The sequence below is a fragment of the Trachurus trachurus genome (assembly GCF_905171665.1).
Source record: "Trachurus trachurus genome assembly, chromosome: 20".
NCBI lineage: Eukaryota > Metazoa > Chordata > Actinopteri > Carangiformes > Carangidae > Trachurus > Trachurus trachurus.
The window spans coordinates 21,656,095-21,667,515 of record NC_139911.1 but is presented as its reverse complement, the minus strand read 5'-3'; positions in this window follow the sequence as shown (position 1 = coordinate 21,667,515).

The following is an 11,421-nucleotide window of genomic DNA, read 5'->3' as shown; positions in this document are numbered from 1 at the left end:
AAATAGTAGTGACAACTCTTTCTTTTTTCTTTTCTTTTTTACACATTACACAGTATTTTCATTTTTGAGGCAAACGGAAAGTAGAACCACCCGTTAATTATCATTAACCGTATTGGCAGCGAGGAAGGTTTAGCTCGGAGAAAGGACCATAAATCCATAGATTCTCTCCCCTCCCTCCTCCGTCTCTCTGCCATAAGCTCCTGCCAGTGTATTTTCTTTGCAGTCGTCTTTTCCTGAGTCATTGTGCTGTATAAGACCGGCGGTCTCCTGTGGGTGTTGACGGTTCTCTGGCTGCCGTCAGGTCGGTGAAGGGACGGGAAGATGACTGAAGTGGCTGCGAGCTGCCCGGACATGACAGGTGAGGAGATGCTGCTATTCCACATTAATTGAATGGGCTTTCAGTTTCCATGCTCATGCTGACACTTAATGTGTAAGAAAATTGACCGAGTTACGCCCTTAAAATACACAGAATTTCCCTTTAAAGATCCTGCAATGCTGTGAATTTGATGTCAGCATAATTGGGTAGGCTAATGTAGGTTTTCAGCATATGGGGATTATTGTGACTGTATGACATCATAGGTGTTAAACACTGGAACACATCAGTCAGGAGTACTAGCTATATTATTTCTATATTGTTAATGGACGACCTTCATATGAGCTCAATGCTGTCTCTAACAAGGAAAATATGCATGAAATTAATCTGTAGCACACACAAGAATTTAACCATTACTGCTGCAAGTTATATATAGACTGAATTATACACGATGAGATGATGTCATTACATTTAGAGCAGGCTATATAGTGTATTTTTGACAAAGAAAAATGTTGCCATTTATTTCAAGGCAGCATGTAGTCCTCTTTTTATATCCAACATTATGTTTCTTCCTTCACACATTCCAGTACATCCCTGTTCAGTCACTGACAGGCGCTGCTAAACGCTCCTACACTAATGCAGCATCAGATGTTCAGCATCATAGTCACAGTGTAGTCAGGTACCTCAACTGAAAGATGGAGGTGAAAGGCTTTAAATGTGATTCAGCTCATTTATGTGTTTTTTGTCCGTTATGTAATCTTGACTAAGGATGATCCTAAGCAGGACCCATGAGACACTTCAGGACTTGGCTCAGATTTGCATATATTTGCATATATAATGGCTGCATGTGTGTGTGTGATGAGAGGACCTTTTTTTTCTCAGATTTCTCTTGTATTGTGTGTAGCTGTTACAGTCGGTCGATAGATTTCCACTTCCATGTCAGCTTGACAGATTGTAAAATAAAAACCTAGCAGGGGAATGGGCTGAGGGCGACGCTCGGGGGTCCTGCTCTGACGCCTGTCCTTAAACGTGACGTGGTGGTGACTGACAGGAGATGTATCGCAGTGGGAAGCCATTACAAGTCTGTGTGATTGACGAATGCAGGAGTCACGTTCATCACACCAGCTTCATGTTTTCAACCTCATATTTGTCTCTCAGCCGCTCAGTGTTGCATGAATCACATCTGACTGCTCTCCAAAACACAGCGCTGGCCCCTCCTCTGCTGCTCAACAGTAGGAATGCATCACCTGCCCGATCGGCGTCCAATCACAGCAGTCCTTCAGGTAAACTTCAAATCAGGTGCCATTCTTTGATGTGCCTCCATTATCATCATAATCCAGGACAGAAATAAACTAAATATGACAGAGCCCACGGGTGAAGACAAACACAAGCAGTATTTGAGTCTTTGGTTGTCTCTGTGTTTTTATATCTTCCACAGAAAAAGGCAAGTCAAGTCACAGTTTATTTATAAAGCACATTTAAAACAAGTGCTGTACAGTTGTGAAAATACAATATAGTTAATCATAAACACTATAAGAATAGAAGAGAGAATAAAAAATAGAGTAAAAGAGAGAAAGCATATTTAAGAGACAAATGGACTAACTCTCAGTTTTTCCTCCACCTATTTGAAGGCTCCCGTCGCTATCTACATGTAGGACAAGAGCGTCAGGAGGACAGAGAGAAGACACAAGGTATGAGTAACTCTACAGCTGGTGGGGCTCTATGGGGTCTGTCCTCTTCATCTGTCCCTGGCACACACACAGACACACATTGTGGAGACAGTGTGCGTTAGCTGGTGGTTAAACGTCACAGTGGAAAATAGAACTTCATAAATATCTATTTATTGTATAACAGACTGACTGTAAAGCCTCTAATGGCAAAGATGTGATTTTGGGTCATTTCAATTAATAGAATTGATTTTAACTATTAGTAGGCTACTTATGGGCCACAGTGGTGGCATGACACGAAAAAAAAAAATCATTCAAATTCATATTGTGGAGCCAAGTGGCAATACTGAAAATGACATAATGATTATTTTAATTATTGATTTATCTGTTAAGTTAAAGATAGTTAAAGTTAAAGATACTTTATTAATCCTTTGCAGGAAATTACAATGTTACCAGCAGCGGAAAGACAGCACAAGACCACAAACACGCATCATGCACAAAAATACACAATAACAACAATATTGCACAACCCGTTACAAACTTATGTCAGTGAATAAGAGTGTTGGTTATGCTCTTGTTCAGTTTGGACCAGACACAGAGACAGGTTGTTATAGAGAAGTGTCTGGTTCAGGCAGCTGACCAGTTATCTGTGCCAGAATGAACAGTTGACAACAAGGCAGCAGCAGCAGCAGCAGCAGCAGCAGCAGCAGCAGCAGCAGCAGCAGCAGCAGCAGCAGCAGCAGCAGCAGCAGCAGCAAACTTGGCAGGAGCAGAGTGATGGTTGAGGCTGGACACTACAGGCTGTGTGCAGGATCATGAGCTGCTGTTTACAGACTGAAGGGTGTCACGTTCTCCATGTGCTCCCTCTTTAGTTTGCTTTATTTTGAAAACCGCTTGTGTCTTCTTCCTGCTCTCGTGTTCCCACCTGTAATCAGCACCTGCCTCGCCCTAATGTGTTGCACTTGTGTCTCATTGTCTTCCCCTTAAATATAGTATATACTGTATATCCCCCTTTGGTTCCCCCTTTATGCAGCTATTCTTGCAAGTTTTGTGGTTCTGTCATCTTTTGGGTTCTGGTCTGTTTGTTTTTTTCGGTGTTCCCTGAGTTGTGTTTGTCCTTTTGGTTGAAGATCCTTTTGTTTCCCTGTTTGTGATTTCTGGGATTTTAGTCCCGTGATTTTTCTCAGGATTTTTAAAAAACATTTTTCCGGACAGCTGAAGACCTTTTTGTGTTTCCTAAATAAATAACCTTTGTTACCCCAGCACCCTGCGTTTTGTTGTCTGCATTTGGGTCCTGTGTTTCCCCCTGGAATTGGCGACAAAGGGTACAGGACAGGACATGTTGAGAGTGGACCTGAGTCACAGGTAAACACGAACTAGTGAAGTAAAAGAAACCAGATTCCTCTCAGCATGGGTCGGCCCAATTAAGCCATATGGGTGAACGGATGCACCAGCGATCCAGTCTTTACATACTGCAGAGTCAGGAACAGCGGCTCAGGTGGATCAGGAAGGATCCCACACACATAGAAAACAACAAACTGGAGAGGAACAAAGGAGGGGAACACTGGTCAAGTACCCCAACAGATCTCACATAATCAATAAGATGTTTGGTCTGTAATGGTAGACATTCTCTAAATGTCAAAGTGATCTTTATATTCTGTACCAGCTGTCCAATACCTAAAAATATATATGTTAAAGCTATAGTGCGTAACTTGTACATGTCTGTAAATATCTGTTTCACCCAAGCCACTACAAGAGGAGATGATACAACGCTGATTAAACCGTTCGGCTCCTCTAACACCTCGCGGTATTTTTCAATTTTGTTCTTTTTGTATTTGGTGTCTTTGGCGACATTCCCGCGCTGGCACACAGGAAATAACGTGTTCTACTCGGTTTTACCCGACAACGAGAAGGGAGGGGGGAGGAGAGCGCTGCTAGAAGCAACATGGCGGACAACCTGAAGAAGCGACCAAGAGGTTCAGAAGTGGATCCTACTAAAAAGAAAAAGCCTTTCCGTTCGGCAGAAGGTCTGTTGGCCGAGAAAGAGAGTGACAAACGGTAGCGGTGGGGAGGAGAGGGGCGGGTTACACCGGGCCATACGCCATATTGAGGTGCCGGCCGTATTGTTGTAATAACGCAGAAATCCTCTAGGGGGCGATAGAAGTTACACACTGTAGCTTTAATCATAGAAGATTCAAGGAACCGGGATATAAGTATTCACTTATTCCAGCTTTGATATGAAAAATATAAAATATATAAATTAGAATTAAAAAGAGGCATTAATTAATATAAAAAACAAAGAGCAAAAGATAGAAAAAGGTAATGCAAGACGGAGGGGGGGAGTTGAGACAAGCCTGATTGTATCATGGAGCAGTTTGAGCTTGTGCTCTGCCACCAGAGCTGCTGCTGTAATTGAGGACACTAAGGTCATTTGGGGGTTTAAAGGATAGGACAACAATTCTTCATGTCTGTCTTAAAACAATAGCAAGGAACCCACTGGAAACACTGAAGCAGTCCCTCTGCTCATACTGACCATTCAGAAGATCCACAGCAAAAAATGTGTGGGACTGATCTGAAGCTTCAGCACTCTGGGTTTAGTCAAATGAAGAAAAGTTCCTGCAAAGTTACAATCTTCCTCATGTAATATACATTTTTCATGAAGGAAACACAACCTCCCAAAGTCCCCTCCTCTTACGTCTCACTGTGTGTGTGTTCAGAGCTGTCGGAGGCGCTGCGGGATAAGGAGCTGAGAGCGCAGCAGCAGCTGGAGCGCTGCGCCAAGGAGCGAGGGAGGAAGATGGAGGTGCAGAAGAGGAAGGAGCAGCAACGCAGGGCGGCAGCCGAGGAGAAGAGACGGCAGCAGCAGGGGGTTGAAAAGGTCAGAGGTCACAGCACGCTAATGATGCCTTTACTGCTCATTAGAGGAGGTGGGAGAACAGAATGACATCTTGTCGCTGGGCTCACAGGCTCCATGACAACCACCACAGCATCTTATTAAAAATCAGAGAAATCCACCAATTTGTCAGACATATTTACAAGTGTATTGAATATTAAAACTGTAGAGTTAAGTTTTTTGTTATTCATTTTATTTTATTAAGATCCCCATTAGCTGCTGCACCTGGTAGCAGCTACTCTTCCTGGGATCCATTAAAAAGCCACAGAAAATAATCAAACACACATGAAATGAAACTAAACTTCCAAATAATATGAAAAGCTGCATGGTAAACATCACAACAATAATTATAAAAATAATTATAAAAAAAAAATCAAACAACTAAACGATAACAAAATCAATACAACAATAATGTTGTTGAACCTTGTGTCTTATCTGTCAGTTAACTGACATAAACAGTTTTACATGAGCTTATCAGAGCTGTTTGTTAATACAACCAGTTCAAAGAATTAGCTAACATTTTACTAGATATAACCAAGTATTTTGATATTAAAATGACAGACATTATATGTTTTTCAGCTGTTTTCATATTTTCCACGATGCTAAACGATGACAACATTAAAGGAGCTGTATGTAAGAAATACAACAATTAATCATAAAATCACTCACTATGTCACCAGAGACTAAGAAATCATGTTCATTTGAAATACTGATCTAACTAACAACAATAGTACAGACAGAATATTCGCATTAAAAAAAAAATTGCAGACCACAAATGTTTATGTTTTGATTTTGTGTTTTGGCCTGTTGCGCCACCCAGCGCTCTCTCCCAATCACAGCGTCAGTGGCATTTCGGCCTCCGGGTTGCCAGTTAAGCTACGCTGCAGCTACTTAAAGCAGAAGTGAGTGGTCCGGTCGTTTTCGCTAATGCTGCGTTCCAGGCAGGCTTTTGAAATCGTAAATTACAGCTTCAAGTCACAACTTACGACTTTGTAGCGTTCCAGGCAACCCACTCGTGTTTTTCCGACCTGTTTTACCGGTGAAAGTCACTATAACGGCCACTCGTAACTTCCGACCGGTGAACTCGTACCAGATCGAACTGGTACCACTTCACGGTCGGAAAAATACGAGTTTCCTTGAACGCACCATAACAGTCCTCGTCCCTACGTCACCACATTCACGGCGTTCCTTGGCTGCACACACAGCCCTGCATGCCGTTCTCTCTCCTCATTGGATAAAAACTGTAGGATACGATAAATGTTTTCTCCTCGGCTCAGAGCAGAGCAGAGGGACTGAGAGACCCGTGTTTCAGTCCAAACACTCTATGTAAGTGATTGCTGTCGGAAGATATAACTATTTAAGACTTATATTAACACAAATATATCACTCACTTCTGCTTTAATCTAAATACGAGTATAGAAAAGTTATTTCTCTTAGCTTTCTAATAAAGCGATCTCCAATTGATCGATTTCTAATAAGGGCTATGGTCATATTTCTTTGATATCACATGGAAGAAACAGACTGCTCACTACTCTGCCATCTAATACATCGCCTCCTTGGGGCTTTTTAATGCCTTTAATTGATAGTGCAGTCCAGAGAGAGACAGGAAACGGGGAGGCAGAGAGGGGGAATGACATGCAGGAAAGGGCTGCCCGATGCAGGATTCGAGTTGTTACTTTACGATTCCCTACATCAGAAAAATCTCTTCACACAAGGAAATGAAAAATATGAACTACTTATTTTGTGAGTTATTTTGAAATAATTACATTTAGACTGAATTAAATAACAGAATTTGGTGAAACAATCCTATAACGTGATCAAGGTTCAGTTCATCTGACGGTTCAGACAAAAACGCTGTGTCTACTCCCTCTTCATCACTAGTTGTTTACATTCACAAACTTGGATTCAGAAACAAGGCCTCAGGAGGATTTGGAGGAACTGGCCTCTGTAATGAAAACCACCGGGCACCAGTGATCCTTCACCTTGTTACCATTTTTCTCAGCCTGAGCTCTCTGCTCTCCGGCACTGTCTGAATTAATTAAGCCGATCTATAACTGAGTCGTGTGTTCCCAGGTGCTGTTCGGCTGAACCCGACTTTAAAGGAAATAGCGAGTCATTAATGCAGAAACTCTACTGACTTTCTGTCAGCTGACCAATCGTGTGCATCCAAATGAAACATGAGATGTTTGGGTGGCTCTCTGCATCAAAACCGCTGTAAAAGCAATTCACCAAACGCCCCGACATAATTTTTCTCTTTTATTTAGAATGACATCATCATTATTGTCCCATTTTAATCTAGTCAAATGTGTTAGAATACACTAATAATTAAAAATAAAAGGAGATAGCAGAGCTGACCAGAGGTTCTGAGCTTACCTTCAGTGTGAGCTCCTTGTCCCTGTTTAACAGCTGATCCTGTACTGTGAGCATATAAGTCGGCTCAGGAAAGCTGATTAATGTAGTGTGAGTTATTGAATAAAAAGGTGCAGCGTCGGCCCGGCTTTACTGGCTTTCTCTCAGTAAGTGGTGATGAAGCCTAAAACATGAGGACCCTCACTTTGTTCACTGCTCTGCGTGAGTCATGAGTGGGCACCACTTGGCTGAGAACCACTGACTCATATTGTTATGAATTCTTTTTAGAGTCCGACATTTATCTGCTGTGATTGTGCAACAATCTCGTCACTTCCACACAGAGCACATCAATTATTAGCGCCTTGTTCAGATGCTGAGCGGCACGTGAAGGGTTAACAAGCCCCGAGTCACTGGCAGTCGTGTCCACAGAGGGTTCACCAGTCACCCCAGAGGATTATGGGGGGGGGTCACTGTCTCTATTGATTTAAAGGCTCTGTTTGCATGCTAACAGCCCCCTCCCCTCCCCTCTCCTCCACACACTCATATGCATAATGTAATGACATAATGATTGGTCAGTCTCACGGGGCGATGACATCACTGCCAGCGTATCATGTGCCGATTACCGGAACAGGCCGTCGATGCTCGCAGTGCTGTGACAAGCACATATTTCTACTGTGAGAAGAAAAGCTGTAGAATCAATGTGACCTAGATTATACTGAAGCACAGTTTAATGAAGAATTAATATAGGATTTAAATCTTATGTTAGTTATTTCTCATAGCTTTCTAATAAAACACTTGGAGCTGCAGCTTTTAATGATTGTTTTTATTATTATCTAAGCTTTCATTTGATAAGCTTTATTTTCTTTTAGTGTTAAATGCATTTTTTAGCCTCTGCACATTCGATTGGCCGTTAACAGCTTCTCAGCACCACTGTTAACTTGAAAAATGTCTTTTAATTGGTTATTATTATAAGTTATGACCAACGAGTTAAAATAAAGGTTTAAATTAAATTAAATTATATTCCATGTGATTGATGTAACATTTTAAAAATTGGTGGAGGAAAAACGCGTCTTCGCAGGGAGATTGATTTGTATTGATCACAGTGTTTCTGGATGGTTTTGTAGCAAAACATTTAGGCTCACTGTTTTTTAAAATCCTTAATCAATGTGTCAGTTTTTACTTTATTTGTGGTTTTCCCTAATTGCGGTTAATTCTGTAGTTTGTCATGTTTTTTCATCTCGACAGATAGGGTAATTTCACATTTTGATAAGACACTGCTGATGTAAATTCATCCATCATGACTCACTCTGGAACATTTGCTGCTAATTAATGTTGATTAATACAGTGTCCCTGATTTGAATTTACCAAGACTAAACTAAAAATGATTTTACACAGAAATAAGGCACGGACTGCATGACCAAACTACATTTGTGAATGACGTAACGAGTGGTTCAATAAGCTTTTGCAGCCCTTTATTAACTGAGTTAGTTTAGTTTAGTTCTCCTTTAGTCCTGAATCAAGTTGCACCAAATGACTCAGACTGCAGTCTGCTCTTTCCTCTGTCTTAGTTCTTCTTTGATCTCTATCTACAGTGCGTTTGTATCTCTGTCCACCTCTACCACCCCCTCCCACACTTTACATTTCTGGTGCCTCCCTCTCTCCCTTTAAATCCCTCTTCTTGACTCTGAACCTTCCTCTACCTCTCGTCTCTCCTCCCTCCTGCAGTTAGTGCGTGACTCTGCATGCACCTTCAGCAATAGCAATCCCTGCACAATGCTGAGGTGGGGCCTTTCCACACTTTTTACATAAACAGTGCTTTGGAGCTGTGGATCAGCTTTATATTGTGCAATTAGTGTATATGTGTCTGCTTACGGACACTACAGTATTAATAGTCAGTCACTGACTGAAAACCAATGTGAGATGTGGTTGTAAATAGAAAGACTGATCCACGTGCCAAGATGAAGGTGGAAGATAGACACAGCAAAGATAAAGACAGTCTCCTCTCCTAAACTGAACCTTTATTTCTTTTTCTGGCCCTGTAACCAGAAGAAAATATTGTCTGCATGTGATCATCAACATAGAGAGAGGGTAGAGAAATATAAAATTCTAACAAATATACGGTAGAATAAAAGCATTTCTCAATGTCATAAATTATCTAAAATATCTAAAAAAAGTCAAGGCATCATGTAGAACTTAAAAGAACTGCGGACAAATTAGACATCCAGAGGAAGACAGCTGTACTTTTCGGTATGTCTTTTATAATTTATGAGCCCATTTTTATTTGAAGGGCCTTTCATTTTTAACAATTCACTTGCTTGCAACTGGATTTTTATGCCACTCACAATGAGATGTTACTTTTTTAACCAAGCCTTCATCAATATCAGTATTATACATGATGAATAGAAAAAAAGAAGCAAAAAGCACAAGTGATTCCTTAAAGTTACTTTTAAAGTAAACTTAAAGTTTTTTTTTTCACAATAATTAATGAATACCCAGCACTGAAGTTAAGAGGCAGGTGGGAACTGATCCACTAAAGACAACCACATGCATTACATGGTCTTAAAAAGCATTTCCTTCAGGAGCTTGAGCTGGTGGAGACCCAAAACAGAGCTAAAAAAGATGAGACACTGAATCTAGATTCATCAGCTGACACAAACCTGACTCCATCCATCCATTTTCAATGGCAGTAATTTAAGTAGTAGCAGTCATTTGGGAACACTGAAATATCTAATAAATAATTGTAGATCAGCTCTTTAGGTTTTCTATCATACTTAATCCTTCAACTGATTGTGAAACAGGTGTTAAATTTCATTCCGTGTGGTATTAAAAAGACTTCAAATTTAATTTGGTGATCCCTTCAGAGACTCTGTAATAACCCATGAAGTCTCTTTGAATATCTAATATTAATATGTTATCTGAATAATAGATTAGACAGTGTAATATCAGTAGTTCTGACAATATTTCACAGTCTTCATAATTACAATATAATGAAAAGATGGACTTCTACAACCCCAGAATATCTTTGTTCATTAAATGATGAATACCTATGTTTAAATGCAGTGTTGACAGAAAGACCAGAATATTATTTTCCCCAATTCAAGACATAGTGTGCCATATCAAATATTATTACCTACAGTAACATATTCAGGACAGAACAGGACACAACTCATCCTTTATAGACCAGTGTGCACGTGTGCCGTTTATTAGCTACACATATCTAAAACAAATTAAGTTTTACACCTTAAATCCTACTCTCATGAAGGTTATAGTAGCTTTGAGATCTGCTGGTTCAATTTCACCGACATTTTGGTGGAAGTAGTTTACAGTGCTACTGAACTGTGCTGCATTACACTGAGTGCTGTTTCCAGTTTAGTCATAACAATAATGACACAAAGGCTACAGAACAAAAAACAAGCAAAAGATGAGAAGACGGACATGTTAAAGGGATAGTTCAACATTTTGAAATTCGCCTATCACCATAATCCCTATAGTCATAGCAGTAGGTTTGTTACCTTTAATTATTAGTGCATGTTGTTTTGAGATCCACGGGGCAGAGACGTGAGCTGCTCAGCTAACACAATGGAGGTGAATGGTACAGGTCCCCTGTCCCTCATCAAACTCATCAAATACACAATCCAACAATTCCAAAACGCTCTTGTGGACAAGTTTTTGAGGCAAATGTGTAACCGGAACTACATGGCTGCTGGGCGGAGTGATTTCAAAAACGCAAGTAGTATCATGTATTTGCTTCATGTGAGTATTTCATTGTGTGGTGAATGTGCAAGTCACATCTTCTCCACAAGAGCGTTTTGGAGTTGTTGGATTGTGTATTTGATGAGTTGGATGAGGGACAGGGGACCTGTACCGTTCACCTCCATTGTGTTCACTGAGCAGCTAGCGTCTTTGTCTCGCAGATCTCATAAAAAAACTTGCACCGATAATTAAAGGTAATGAACCTACTGCTATGACTAGGGATTATGGCAATAGGCAAATTTGCCAAAATATTGAACTATCCCTTTAAGGGAATGTTTTTTTTATTTTTTTTATTTTACAGACTGAAAATCTGTTGATACAGGATCATTATAATATTTTATCATGCATGAAATATATTGCAGTGTTGTCTTGTTAAAGGTTGTGTATTATAATGAAATTACAGCATATAAACAGAATGAGTCCAAATGAAGTGAAGGAAAGAGGAG